This window comes from Phascolarctos cinereus, unplaced genomic scaffold (assembly GCF_003287225.1).
Source record: "Phascolarctos cinereus isolate Bilbo 61053 unplaced genomic scaffold, phaCin_HiC Scaffold_7;HRSCAF=346, whole genome shotgun sequence".
Taxonomy (NCBI): Eukaryota; Metazoa; Chordata; class Mammalia; order Diprotodontia; family Phascolarctidae; genus Phascolarctos; species Phascolarctos cinereus.
In genome coordinates this window covers 261,947-276,979 of record NW_027556180.1, presented here as the reverse complement: position 1 = coordinate 276,979, position 15,033 = coordinate 261,947, and positions in this window count along the sequence as shown.

Here is a 15,033-nt window from a genome sequence, read left to right as displayed (position 1 = left end):
AAGTGTCCACGGTGGGTCAGGAGAGCTAGAGATAAGGTGGGATGGGTTCCATGGCTGGGCAGTGGCTCTGGAAGGGTGAGCCCTGTACAAACAAATCATTAGAGTGAGGGCTGCCAGCACCTAGGAAGTGTGGGATCTATGTTTGAGTCACAGATGCTGCTCAGCCGGCACATGGCCTCTGAGGACCTGGGCCCAGCCCTCTTCAAGGGAGATGAGGAAGAATGTTGCCTTTGTAGGGACTGGGAGGAGGGCAGTGACCTGACACATGCCTCTTCCCTCACCCATCTTCAGGAGGGTTTGGGCTAGAATCCCATCTATCTACCTTCCCCCAACTACTTAGAGTACAGAGATTCATAATAAAGACACTTTCCTGGATCACTTGCAAGGGGAGGGTAACCCTTAGCTTATACTTACCTGTGTAACCTCCCTCCCACCAAGTAATGGTTACACAAAAGACTCCCAAACCATGGCAGAGAATCAGGACACAGTCAGCCGAGGGAGAGAGGCGCCATGGTGGGTACCGTTGGACTTGGAGTCAGAAAGAAAGACACAATTTTAAGTCCTGTCTTGGCAAATCATGCAATCACTCTCAGCCTCAGTTTCCTCCTCTGTAAAAAGGGAGTAGCACTTCACAGGGTCATTGTGCAGACCAAAGGAAATGAACACAGTACAGCAAGCTATGTGCCTTAAAAGTGATATATAAATGCTCGTGACGATGAGTCTTTATCCGGCAACAAACAAGTGGAGAAGTCAGAGATGAGAAGAGACTCAAGATAGTGGGCTCTTGATCTGGTTGCAAAATAAGGCCTCAGTTCAAAGCAGGAGAGAAAGTGATCTCACCAAGGAGATGTCTGTGCTGTGAGCATCACAGTTGGGAGCTGCAGCGGTCAAGGGACATGCTCGGGGCACACACATACACACACACACACATACAAGCACACATGCACACACACGTGAGCACACACACTACAAGACCAAGCCAGGATTCCTTTTTTTTCCTGTTCTATTAATTTATTTATTTTTAGTTTTCAACATTCACTTCCACAAGATTTTGAGTTCCAATTTTTCTCCCCATCTTGTTCCTACCCCCACCCCAAGATGGCATGCATTCTGAATACCCTTTCCCCCTAATCTGCCCTCTCTTCTGTCTCCCCCACCCCTTTTCTTATCCCCTTCCCCTTCTATTTTCTTGTAGGGCAAGTTAGACTTCGATACCCCACTGCCTGCATATCTTATTTCCCAGTTGCACGTGAAAACAATTTTTTAACATTTGTTTTTAAAATTTGGGGTTCCAAATTTTCTCCCTTCCTCCCTCCCCACCCACCCTCACAGAGAAGGCAAACAACTCAATATAGGTCATACACATGTAGTCATGAAAAACACTTCCATAGTAGTCATGTTGTGAAAAACTAACTATATTTCCCTTCATCCTATCCTGCCCCCCATTTATTCTATTCTCTCTTTTGACCCTATCCCTCCTTAGAAATGTTTGCTTCTGGCAGAGCCAAGATGGCAGAGTTAAAGCAGTGACTTGCTTGAGCTCTCCCCCAAACCCCTCCAAATACCTGTAAAAAATGGTTCTAAACAAATTCTAGAGCAGCAGAACCCACAAAAAGAGTGAAACAAATTTCCCAGTCCAAGACAACCTGAATGGGTGATTGGAAAGGTCTATTGCGTGAGGCTGGGAAAGGAACTCAATTCAGCATGGGTGTGCAGGCTTCTGCGAACCCGGAGCAGGCCTCAGAGGACTGAATCACAGGCAGCTGTGGCAGTTTCCAGACTTCTCAACCCATGAACTCCAAAGACAACTTAGAAGGTCAGTAGGAAAAGTCTGTGTCTGCAGTGAGAGAGAAACGCAGGGTCCCAGCCCCAGTCCCCGAGCACGGCTCTGGGGCTGATCAGAGGGAGATTGCAGGGATCTCTTTGCTGGGGCATGATTCTCTTACTTTGACCATGCTTAGATCTGGGTCACAGTTCTGGGTGGCGGTTTGGGGGCAAGGAGGAGCGCTGACATGGTGGAGCTTGTAGTGGGTGTGAAGAAGGAATCCTCCTCACAGTTTCAAGACAGAAAAGAGTCCTTGTGGTCACTCATAGACCAGAGCACAGTCCAGGAAAGGAGTAAACACCTCACCCTTAATCATAGCACCTTGGAAGAACTGAAAATTTACAGGTCCCTAGAAGCATTTCTGAAAACAGATGCACAAAACCCCTGAAGCTTGGGACAGTATATTCTCCATACTGGAAGCAGACCCCCATCTTAACAAAGAGTTTATAACTCAAGTAATTGGCTGGAATCATGAGCAAGCAGCGCAAAAAGAGTCAGACCATGGAATCTTACTTTGGTGACAAAGAAGATCAAAACATACAACCAGAAGAAGACAAGAAAGCAAGTAAGAGAAGTGGAGGAAAAACTGAGAGTGATGCAAGAAAATCATGACAAACAAGTCAACAGCTTGCTAAAGGAGACCCCCAAAAAACTACTGAAGAAAATAACATCTTAAAAAATAGCCTAACCCAAATGGCAAAAGAAGTCCAAAAAGCCAATGAGGAGAAGAATGCCTTAAAAAACAAAATTGGCCAAATGGAAAAGGAATTCCAAAAGCTTACTGAAGAAAATACTTCCTTAAAAAAATTAGAAATGTTTGCTTCTGATTGCTCCCTCCCCTAATCTGCCCTCCCCTCTATCATCCCCCTGCTCTCTTATCCCATTCCTCCCTATTTTCATGTAGGGTAAGATAGACTTCCATACCCAATTGAGTGTGTATGTTATTCCCTCCTTAAGCCAAATCTGCTGAGAATAAGATTCAATCATTCCCTCTCACATTCCCCCATTTCCCCTCCACTGTAAAAGCCTTTTCTGTTTTATGTGAGATAATTTACCCCATTCTACCTCTCCCTTTCTCCTTCTCCCAGTATAATTCTCTCTCACCCCTTAATTTTTTTCTCCAGATATCACCCCTTCATCTTCAACTCCCCCTGTACCATCCATCCATCCATCCATCCATCCATCCATCCATCCATCCATCCATTCATCCATCCAACCATCTATCTATCTATCTATCTATCTATCTATCTATCTATCTATCTATCTATCTATCTATCTATCTATCTATCCATCTATCTATCTATCTATCTATCTATCTATCCATCTAACTATCTATACATATAATTTTTCCCTCCAACTACCCTAATACTGACAAAGGTCTCATGAGTTACAAATATCATCTTTCTACGCAGGAATGTAAACAGTTCAACCTTAATAAGTCCCTTATGATTCTCTTTCCTGTTTATCTCTTCATGCTTCTCTTGAGTTTTGTATTTGAAAGTCAAATTTTCTATTCATCTCTGGTCTTTTCATCAAGAATGCTTGAAAGTCCTCTATTTCAATGAATATACATTTTCCCCCTGAAGGATTATACTCAGTTTTGCTAGGTAGATGATTCTTAGCTATGTAATACTATCTCCTTTGACCTCCAGAATATCATATTCCAAGCCCTCCAATCCTTTAATGTAGAAGCTATTAAATCCTGTGTTATCCTAATTGTGTTTCCACAATACTTGAATTGTTTCTTTCTGGCTACTTGCAATATTTTCTCCATGACCTGGGAACTCTGGAATTTGCCTACAATACTGCTAGCTTTCCTTTGGGGATCTCTTTCAGGAGATGATCGGTGGAGTCTTTCAATTTCTATTTTGCCCTCTGGTTCTAAAATGTCAGGGCAGTTTTCCTTTATAATTTCTTGAAAGATGATGTCTAAGCTCTTTATTTGATCATGGCTTTCAGATAGTCCAATAATTTTTAAATTATCTCTTCTGGATCTATTTTCTGGGTCAGTTGTTTTTCCAATGAGATATTTCACATTGTCTTCTCTTTTTTCATTCTTTTGGTTTTGTTTTACAATGTCTTGATTTCTCATATACTCACTAGCTTCCCATTACTCCATTCTAAATTTTAGGGAAGTATTTTTTTCAGTGAGCTTTTGGGCTTCCTTTTCCATTTGGCCAATTCTGCTTTTTAAGGCATTCTTCTTCTCGTTGCCTTTTTGGATCTCTTTTGCCATTTGGGTTAGGCTATTTTTTAAGGTATTATTTTCTTCAGTATTTTTTGGGTGTCCTTTAGCAAGCTGTTGACTTGTTTTTCATGATTTTCTTGCATCACTCTCATTTCTCTTCCCAGTTTTTCCTCTACTTCTCTTCCTTGCTTCTCAAAATCCCTTTTGAGCTCTTCCATGGCCTGGGACCAATATATATTTTTCATACTCAAATTTCATATTTTTCTTGGAGGCTTTGGATGTAGGAGCTTTGACTTCGTTGTCTCCTGGTTGTATGTTTTGATCTTCTTAGTCACCAAAGAAAAATTCTATGGTCTGACTTTTTTCACACAGTTTGCACATGATCCCAGCCAATTACTTGAGTCATAAATTCTTTAAGGTAGGGGTCTGCTTCCAGCGTGGAGAATGTACTGTCCCAGCCTTCAGGGGTTTTGCATAGCTGTTTTCAGAGATACTTCTAGGGACCTGTAAAATTTCAGTTCTTCCAAGGTGCTATGATTAAGGATGAGGTGTTTACTCCTTTCCTGGCCTGTGCTCTGGCCTATGAGTGACCACAGGTGCTCTTTTCTGCCTTGGAACTCCACTGCTACTACAAGCTCCACCATACCAGTGCTCCTCCTCACCCCAGGACCACCACCCAGAACTGCGACCCAGATCCAGGGCTTTGCCAGGACTGGGGCTGGGACCAAGCCCCTCCCTCACCCTGGTCTGACAGATTTTCCTACTGACCTTCTAAGCTATCTTCGGCATTTGTGGGTTAAGAAGTCTGGAAACCACCACAGCTGCCTGTGATTCAGTCCTGTGAGGCCTGCTGCAGGTTCGCTGAGGCCTGTTTTGCCCACACACCCACACTGAACTGCATTCCTCTCCCAGCCCAGTGCAACAGATCTTTCTGATCAACCATCCAGGTTGTCTTGGGCTGGAACTATGTTTCACTCTTTTTGTGAGTTCTGCTGCTTTAGAATTTAAGAGCCATTTTTTACAGGTATTTGGAGGGGTTTGGGGGAGAGCTCAAGCAAGTCACTGCTTTTACTCTGCCATCTTGGTTCTTCCTTCCCAAGCCAGGATTCCAAAGGGTCAACAGACAGGCATTCCAGGCTGAATGACCATGCCTCCCAGGCCTTCCTTCAGTAAGCATCAGGGGCATCGGTCCCTGCCCTCTCTACCCTCGCTGGGCTGCTCTCTGCCAGGCACCTCTCCCTCCCTACTTTCCAGACCAGAGGCTCATAGCCTCACTCATACTTGGCTGTGAAAGGCTGTGGGTGACCTATAGCTCCCCAGAAGAGCTTCAGGAGGCCAGGAATGAGCCAAAGGAATGAGAGTCTAATAGTGGAATCCTGAGAAGAGTGTTCCACAGGAACCCCCTGCACCCCACTCCCATATGGGTGGTCACATATGGACTATTGTTTTATTCTATTGTAGAGTACACACAACCAGGTCTAGTTCAGCTCTTCTGGTACACGTGGGTCGTTTTAGAAGGCTGGATTGGTATCGTGAGGCCTGGAGGCCTTCATAAAGCTTGGGAGCAGGCACCATGTCAGGAACAGACAGGGAGTCTGTCTTGTGGGACTCAGGTAGGGGAAGCTGGTGAGGTAAGCCCATACGTTGGAGGCCAGGAGGCCGAGCACCGGTATCTGACCAGCCTGGAGGCTGCTCTAGGTCATGGGATAAAGGCCTGGATGGTAAGCTCATCAAATCTGCAGATGGACAAAACTGTGAGAGGTAGCTAAAATGCGTGCACACACACACACACACACACACACACATGTGCACACATGTACACACATGCACATGCATGCACCCACATTTTGGTCATGGGAAGATTGCCCACCCAGTGCTGGCTGAGGAGTGGGGAGCAGAGGCTCTCCTTGGGGTCTGAGGATTGGACCCAGAGCCTCTTGTCTAGGATGAGAATGATGGGGACGGAGAATGGAGGGAGATGGCTGAGGATGGAAGTACTCTGAAGGGAGCACCGGGCCACCTGGGAAAGAGTCTAGAGATGGGGCTCCCTCAGCTCCCGGCTCTGGGATCTTGGGGATATTATTTTTCTCAGATTCATCAGCCACACCTGAACATGGATCCCCTCACAAACATCCCTCCCAAGTGGTCGCTCGCCCCATGGATGTACTAGAGACATCCAGGGAAGGACTCTGAGGATCCCTGTGAGACACTCCCTAGCTTACCAGGGCCCTTCATAAACGGTGATGCCCAGATCTGCACACAAGACCCCAGGGGAGATCTGACCAGGACCATCCCCTCCCTGTGCCTGGACACTTGTTCATCTCTCTTACTGCAGCCCAAGATCATGTTAGCATTCTTGGTGCTACATCATATTGCCGACACCCATGGAGCTCCCCAAGACCACGACCTGCCTCCCTCTGTAAAGACCTTTTCCATCATCATACATTCCAAAGAGGCTGGCTTTCCTCTCAGTCTTCTGGAGGTGGGGTCGGGGCTCAAAAAGCTCTTCCTTTCCTCACTCTCACAGGTTCTTCCCTGTTGTCGAAGGAGGGGACGGAGAGAGACATGATGGGAGGTGGGCAGTGGGGCTCCTTTGGCTCTGGGGGCTCCTTCCTTCCTCTCCCTCTTCTTCCTTTGGGCTTTATTGCCTTGAGACTATCCAAAAATAATTGAGAAAGACCATCTTAGACTATGAATGGGTCCCTGATCAAGGAGGGGGCATTAATTAATCCTAACCCTAATTACAAAGGGCAACACAGTGACCACAAGCCCAAGATGAGTCCTGAGAGTGACTCCAAATTCCACCGAGAAAAGCCAGGCCAAAGTTGGCCTTGTCCAGGGCAGGGGTAGAACTCCCATTGGTCAGACTTCATCTAGAGTGCTGTGGTCAATTACAGGTGCCATGTTAGGAAAGACCCCACTGACTAGAGACCATCCATAGGAGGGTGACCATAATGGGGATGCGCCGATGACCGCGACAGATGGGGATCAGCTGAAGGGGGTTGGGCATTTAGCCTGTTGAAGAGAAGACTCAGGGAGGGCATGCACATTGTCTTCAAGTGTCTGACGGGCTAAGCCCTGGAAGGGGGGCTCCCCTGCATCTGCCTGGCCCCAGTGGAAGGAGCGAGTTGAGGCTGGAAGTCTCCTGGTGAGATGCAGAAAGCTACCTGCAAGTGGCTTGGGCCGCTTTGGGAGCTGGCGGCTCCCTCCCTTGGGGGACTCAGACGGAGGCTGAGACCCCTTGTTGGAGAGAGGAGTCTGTATCGGGGGATGACTGTTCCAGAGATATCCAAGGTCCCCTCCAGCTTGGAGATTCTGTGCTTTCTGTGCAGCCCCAGCACAGGGGTCCTCCAACCAGTAGGGAGAGAGCACCCCCATCTGGGGACCAGACGCAATGGCAGCTGCTTCTTGCCAGCCAGTTTTGTAGGCGAGGGACAAAAAGATGAAGATTTCTCCAAGGAACTTGGTAATGGGGAAGAGAAAAGTCTGCTCACAAGGTTCGGGGCAGGAAGCGGGGGTAGGGGACAAGAAGGAGGCCTCAGATGCACGACTTGTTTAGAAGGAGGGTCATCGACACAAAGCTCTTGCGTGGGGTATCTTGGAAGCATGTGCACTCATCCCAGGCTAGGCACTCACAGTACCCGGGGCACCTGGTCCCTGGTACATGCACAGGGCCACAGAATGTGGAAATGTGGCTAGCCTTCCTTGCTGGGACCTTCTGGTCAGTACTTGAGAGCGTCCTGGTGTTGGAGGATGGTGATGCTGGTTCCAAGACCCCCATCAGACCATGGGATGGTCGCCTGGGAAGACGGGTTTTGTGGCAGAGACAGACATAGAGGGGCAGGTAGTGAAGCTTCCTGGAGTCACCATCAGGAAGCAGGCTGGATGCCTGGGCATGCAGCACTGTCTCTGCCCCTGCTGTCCTCTGCTCCTCCGCTGGAGGAAGAGGAGGAGGAGGGAGAGGAGGGAAAAGGAAGGCAAAGAAGAGAGGAGGATAATGGAGGCTTGCAAAATGCTAATTTCTCACAAAACTGCTATGAGGGAGATGGTACCAGGAGCATTGGCCTCATTTCACAGAGGAGGAAGCTGCAGCCCTGTGAGGTCTCTCATGTCCCCAGTGCCTGAATGAGGGCCAGGGCTTTGCCCAGCCGGCACCTATCTCCAGCCCTTCCCTGGTACTGGTGGTGAGGCCTCCCAAATGACATTCAGCAGGGCCTTCTTCTCTGGTCATTCTCCACCATCTGGTCATCCACGGCCTCACTGCGGACTACAGTTCTTTAACATGATGACAGAACCCCAGGCTCTGAGAGGCCTCAAGGCATTTGCATTCTACTGGGGAATAATACAAGAAATGCATAACTAGGGCAGCTAGGTGGCACAGTGGATAGAGCACCTGCCCCGAAGTCAGGAGGACCTGAGTTCAAATCTGGCCTCAGACCAAATACTTGACACTTACTAGCTGTGTGATCCTAGGCAAGTCACTTAACCCCAATTGCCTAAAAAAAGAAATGCATAACTGGGAGAGAATGAGAGCTAAAAGAAAGAGCCACCTATGGAAGGAAACAGAGGAGAAAGGTTCAGAGAGGGTGAAGGAGAGTCAGGGCAGAGCCTGGTCCCTGCCCTCCCCTCTGCCTCTTCCTCTCCCCACCCCCAGCCCAGGGAAAGTTGGTGCTTTTTACCTCCTGGAGAAGGCCATCCAATGCAAAGAAGTGGGAATGTTAGGGTTAACAAGTAAGATGAGGGGGCTACATCTGGGGGTCCCATGACTGGTGGAGTGGTGGCTGCCTGGGGCTTTGAGGCAGCTTCCTCCAGAACACCGCACCCACTTTGTACAAGACCAGGCTGACTTTTCCTCACTAGCAACCTTGGCCATGGAACCCAAGCCCCAAAATGAGGGAGGGAAGAGGAGGATGGGCTCTCAGACACCACTTCTTGTGCACTCAGCAAGCCCTTACTTCACCTTGTAGCTCCTGAGCCTCAGTAGCTGTATGTCCTCATTAGTCATTAGGGTAAAGAAAATTTAAAAAGGATTAATTACCTGTCACACCAGTAATGAGCCTTTCTGAGCTTAAATGGTCTTCAGAAGACAGGTCTGCCCTCAAAACCTTCTAGTTCGGTAAAACCTGCCAAGGATTGAGCTCTGCTGGTCTGGGTCAGCTCCCTGCCATGATGAGGTGTGGTTCCAAAGTACTTTGGTGGAGGGTCCCCCGAGTGGAAGGGGACATTCCTGCTGCACAGTTGTGGCCAAGCCTCCCTGTGAGTGGAATAGTCGGGATTCAAATGAGGTCTTTCAACTTTCAACTTTCAATCCAGCACCCCACTGGCCAACCTACTGCTAATGTGAGTGCTCAGAAGATATTGGCCTGATAACCTGTAGAGGGAAAGCAATGGATGAAAAATTGTCCAAACTGTGCTGTGCAGACAGATGGCCAGTCTATTGAGACAACACATGAGGACAGGCCAGCAGCAGGGCACGAGAGCAGTCTAGCTTAAATTTAGGAAACAGCCCTGACTTCCAAGGATTCCAACCCATACACACAGAAAATTATGTTCTCTTGGCAATGTTGCCTGGCTATAGAAGCATTCAAGTTGCCAGCAACCCAATAGACAGGCACAAGGAGGTAGCCCTCTATTCAACCAATGAGCCATGTACAAGAAATGTGTGATCAGAAAACAAGGTGGGACCATCACATCCCAGGAGCAAAGGACAACAGATGGATGACCTTCCCCACTCTGTGGGTAGAGATTCTCTGGAGAATCTGAGGAAGAAACCAGAGCCAAGATATAGATGGGTGATGGTCTACACTGATGGAGGGAATACCAAATCCACTCTAGGGAAGGGCCAAGGCATGGACACAGACCAGAGCTTTCCTAACATCCTTGTGGAGACTTCAATCCTCAGATGGATCTGTGACAGCAACACATCCATGCCTTTGTGACTTTTCTGAGAACATGGTGTCTTAGAAGATAAAGGAGTCAATACATCTTACGAAAATCCAACAAAACTGTCCAAACAAAGGGAGAATACTGGCAAAGGCTCTATGCACTCAGGGCAAAGGTGGGTACAGGGAAAACCAGGGTGGAAATAGGAATGAAAGGTTATAAAAAGATAAAATATAAGTAACAAAATACAAAACACCAGGTCCCTTGAGAAGCCTCAAACTTTCCCACCCAGATGACATTGGACATGACGAAGACCCAGTGGCATCCCAAACCCTGAACCGGACTCTAAGCCAACGGGACACAAACGACAAGCTGCAGAGGAGTGCTTCCTGGGCCGAGGTGCGGGGGCACCTGCACTGGAGAAAAGAGAAAGAGAAGATGGCAGGAGACATCATCCAGCTCTAGCCCGATACATTCAAACAAGCAATGGTGAGAACTGGGCAAAGGAAAGGACACCGACTTCAAATCACAGACTCGGAGCTGGTGGTGAAATCAGGGGCGTCTTGTCCATTGAGCACCTGAGCAAGAATCCCTTCTCCGGCATGGCCCATAAGTGGCTGCCTACCCTCTGTTTGACAGCCTCCAGGGAAGGAGAAGCCCACCATCGCACTTTGGAAGCTTTTCCTGACCCAGAGCCTCCAGCTCCACCAGGGAGCCACGAGGGGGCGCCCGAGTGCAGAGAGCGCTGGGCCTGGAGTCGGGAAGACCCGAGTACAAATCCAGCCTCCGAGACTACTAATCAGCTGAGGGGCACCGGGCATGGCCCTTCACCTTTGCCTGACTCAGTTTCTTCAACCATAAAATGAAGACCAAAAGCAGCCACTGCCTTCTAGGGCTGTTGTGAGGACACAATGAGGCCACATTTGTGAAAAGCGCTCAGTGCACTGAAGGCGTTTAGCAAATGTTCCCTCCTCTCCTTCCTTTCTGCAGAGTTCATCCACTGCTCCCAGCTCTGCCCTCTGGGACCAAACAGCAGGTCCAACCTTCTCCCACAAGGCAATTCTTCAAACGCAGCCACTGTTTTCCCACTCTTCGCTGGGGATGGCTCCTCTGCCTTCTCTGAGCCAGTCTTCGGAGGTCGTGGATTCAAGGCCCTTCCCTCTCCTGGGCGACCTCCTCTGGACACTCCAGCTCGTCAGCACCCTTCTTCCACAGAACAACCAGGCTACCACCACTTCCTAGACAAGTTTAAAGGAAATACAGCAACAGAGAAGCACAGACACCTGGTGAGCTCAAAGAGTTCCAAAGTCACCCAGCCACGAAGCCCTGGCCTCCTTGCCCAGGCAGAGGCCCCGACAGAAGCCAGCTCATTGGAGGAGCTGTCTCACTCTGCTCTCAGACTCTTTGAGAGTGGCAATGACAGAGCAGAAATGGCGAGAGTTGGGAAAGAAGAATGAGGATTACTGAGGAAGAGAGGACACAACAGACCCCAAGCTGTGCTCATGCCCATGCACTAGGACAGGCAGCTGGGCTGCACGTGCATAGCCTTGAGAGTGCTGGTCAGCACTCTGTGCCCTTGCTGGGGGTCCACCAAGTGCCCGATTCTGAGAAATCAGCGTGGAACCCAGCCTAGGAGAAGCCGTGAGGCAGGACAGGCAGTAATGGTCAGTCAATAAACATTTATTGAGCACCTACTGAATGACAGGCCCAGTGTTACAAAAAGAGCCAAAAGACAGTCCCTGCCTCCCAGGAGCTCACAACCTAATGTGGAGACAAGAAGCAAATAACCGTGTATGAGCAAGCTACATACAGGATAAATAGGAAATAAAAAAGAGAGCGAAGGCACAGAATTCAGAGGGCTTGCTGGGGAAGGTTTCCTGTAGAAGATGGATGGAATTGTAGTTGGGAATTGAAAGAGGCCAGGGAGGTCTTGTATGAGGAACAGCCAGGAGGACATCAAAGAGCATGTGGGAGAAGTCAGGTGTGAGAAGACTCAAAAGGGAGGAGAGGGCTTTGAATGCCAAGCACAGGACTGTGTACTTGCCCCCAGAGGCAGTAGGGAGCTGCTGGAGTTTACTGATGGGGGAGGAGGGAGGAAATGACTGCATCTGTGCTTGGGGGCTGAATGGAGAACAGACTGGAACCCTAGGGCAGGCAGACCCCCCAGCAGCTGTAGCCACGGCTGGGCCTGTGGTGAGGAGGGCTAGGGTCGGGGCTGAGGTAGGGGAATTCCAGCCCTAGCCCTAATTCCGAGGAGAGAAGGTTGCAGAGAGATGTTGCCAAGGTGGGATCAACAGGCCTTGGCAGTAGTGTGGGTATGGAGAGTGACAAGTGGACCTGAGAATCATTAGCACAGATGGCCACTGGAGCTAGGAGCTGATGAGCTCCTCTGGAGGGAGAAGCCACTGAAGGGGGCCTGTTGTCCAGACATGCAGGGGGAAGTGCAGGCCACGGACCTGGGCATCGGTGAACAGTCCTTGTAGCTGACGTGGAGGTCGGCAGCGAGCTCGATTGCAACTGGGGAATCCCAAAGTGCCCCCGACACTTAGCACCGTTTTGTTGGTGGTGGTGCTGTTGGTTCATTTCAGTTGTGTCTGACTCCATGACCCATCTAGGGTTTTCTTCGCAGAGATACTGGAGCGGTTTACCATCTCCAGCTCAGTTGACAGATGAGGAAACTGAGGCAAACAGGGTGAAGTGACTTGCCCAGGGTCACCCAGCTAGTAAGTGTCTGAGACCAGATTTGAACTCGGGAACATAGATGATTCTTCCTAACTCTAGGCCCAGCGCTCTGTGCACGAAGGCGCCCCCTACTGCACTATTACCTGGTAGTTAGGAATATTTATGAAGGTGGGAGTTGGTATAAAATAGTGCACGCCCCAAAAGTCAGTTAGTCTTTATCAAGCACCTACTATGTGGCATATTCTCCCACTCATCCCCAGTCCAGGAGAAAATGGCCACACGTTTAGAGAACTCATGTGGCAAAGGAGCCATGGGAGGCCCTTCTCTGCCCTTCTGGAGGTACTCAGACAGTTTCCAGGAGGTGTAACTAAGCTTCCATACAGGGCTCTTTGCTGTGGCTGGAAGCTACCTTGCCTCAGTCTACCTAGTTTGTTATCGATGCAGATATTGGGTTTCTGCTAGGACTAGGGTGTCGATGGGATATCTCAAATTCTACAACCCACAAGATTCCCCAAGTCCTTCTCTGGTCATGTGGGAAGAGAAGGAGACCAAGGCTGAGGCTGAGCCCAGGGCTCTCCTCCTCCTCCTGCCCCAAATAAGTGATTCCTTCTCTTTTTTTTGGGGGGGGGTAGGGGTTAGGCAATAGGGTTAAGTGACTAAGTGATTCCTTCTCAAGAGAGATTTCATCTGCATTTGTTCAGTTAATTCAGTCTGGGACCCTTGTTGTCTTAGGAACTCTCCAACCAAGGACTGCTCTCCATATAATGGTCAAGGCTAGAAATGTCCACACTCGGGGTCCCCAATTTATGCCCTGGGTCTAGAAAATGAAACAGAAAAAAGGAAGAAAGCAGCCAGGGCTGTGAGGTCCAGACCTGCAGGGCCCCATGGCCATGTGCTTTGTCTAGGAGTCTGCGAGCTCAGGCTAGCTCCCAGTAGCAGAGGTGAGACCATAGCATGCTGTGCTCTACCCTCATAAGATCTGACATGGAGCACCATGTTCAGTTTAAGGTCATTGATCAGCAGGAGAAGGTCCAGAAGAGGAAAACCAGGAGAGGAAAAAGTTGTTTTATGTTCCTGGGGTGGGAGTGGGGGAAGAAGAAATACACACACACACACAGAGTATGCCATGAGTAAGAGAACTGACCTATGTCACTTTGCCCTCTAGAGCTTAGAGAAGACTGGGCATTGTGTCAAGGCTCTACAAGAGCTCTTTCAGCCTTGGCTTGAAGACCCACTGGGATGGGAGCTCACTTCTTAAATCTCACCAACACGGTTGGAAATTCCCAGCCTCCACAGATCCTGTTCAGCTCTGTACCTTCCCCAGCCTGCATAGAAATAGCCCCAAACAGTAAACTAAAGAAGAGAGGGGTTAGGGATGATCTTAGGGTGTCTCAGTGTGAGAGGCTCCACAACATCTGGGATGGTGTCCTCAGCCTTTGTTCAATGACACTAGTCCTGTAACAGGAGTCCCCCTCCCCCAAATGTAGTCCAACTCTAAGTTAATAAGGAATTTAGCTGTAAAGAAATGCCTCCTTTGCATACAGACCCTTGCTCCTTGATGTGACACCACATCAGGACACTAGAGTCCATCATTCCCTTGCCCAGAACCAGAAGGGAGAGATCAGCAGGGACCACAGCGCCTGGGACCCAGCAGAACAAAGCTGGTCCCTCCACCAGCCTGACCACCCTCCTCTGGACGCTCTCTGCTTGATCATTTTATTATTGTATTTCTGATGTGCCTTTCAGAACCACAGCTCAGAAGATGTGTGACCAGGCAGAGGACAGGGGCACAGGCACCTCCCTCCTCCTGGATCCAGCACTCTCTCTCCAAAGGCGCATCAGTGTTCTCAGCTGCTACATCACAAGGCTGACTGTAATGGGACCTGTAGTCCACGAACACCCTCTATCTTGTTCAGACAAACAGATGTCTGGCCATGCCAAATCCTATGAAGTTGATTTTTAAAATCCAAATGTACGATTTCCCACATATCTCTATGAATTTCATCTTTTCTGATTCCTCACATTGTGCAAACCCATCCTTTCCTGAGTAGTGACTGTTCATCCCTGCTCCAACCACAACCTGCCCGCTGCAGATCCCTCTTCTGACCTTAGGATGTCAAGCCAACAAAGAGGACCTAACCCTCACCCTAAGTATGTAACCTGTTTTCCTGGAGCCCTGGCACAGTCCAGGGGATGTGGTGAAGCTTCCCCTTCACTGAGATGCTCATGTAGGTTTGGTGGCCATAGAGCACAGGCATGAACACTAAGAAGACCCCATCTCTCAGAAACCAGGTAGAATTCCAAGTTTTCTGGCCCCACACACTGGGAAGTGGCCCAGGAGGAAAACCAATGACTCAAATCTTGTCTAGTATTCTGTCTAAATGATAGAAAACTGGCTGTAGACAGGCGCTTGTACCTAACTGACCTGTCCTCAGAAGCTGCATGTTCAGAGCCT